General features: G+C 42.5%; 1 non-coding gene across 1 annotated transcript; it reads left to right on the top strand.

Moving 5' to 3' along the window:
- Positions 1–252: 252 nt before the first annotated feature.
- On the top strand, positions 253–358 carry LOC132634607 (small nucleolar RNA R71). The gene has a single exon (XR_009580304.1). It is a non-coding gene; the product is annotated as a small nucleolar RNA R71 (small nucleolar RNA).

Here is a 358-nt window from a genome sequence, read left to right as displayed (position 1 = left end):
GCAAGTGCTGCCAATGTTTGCTGGGTGTCTTGATTCTCCCTCACCATATTTTGGATCATAGCACTACCATATGGTACCACATCAGCATTGTTTGAGTGCCAAGCCTGATTATGAGTTGTCAGCCTGTTAAGTATGGTGGTCACTTGTTGAAAGGTCTTGTTCATAAAACAACCATCAGCTGCATTATTAGCCACTGACTGTGACACTGGGTCTATTCCTCGATAGAACTTCTCCATCAATATATGATCCAGAAAACCATGATTCGGGCTGTCCTGCAAATACTCCTTGAATCTCTCCCATGCTTCATATAGTTGTTCCCCCGGTCGCTGCTTAAATTCATATATCTTATCACGAATTT

The sequence above is a fragment of the Lycium barbarum genome, chromosome 3 (assembly GCF_019175385.1).
Source record: "Lycium barbarum isolate Lr01 chromosome 3, ASM1917538v2, whole genome shotgun sequence".
NCBI classification, from domain to species: Eukaryota; Viridiplantae; Streptophyta; class Magnoliopsida; order Solanales; family Solanaceae; genus Lycium; species Lycium barbarum.
The sequence above is the reverse complement of the archived record's forward strand: the minus strand, read 5'-3'. Positions and strand labels throughout refer to the sequence as shown.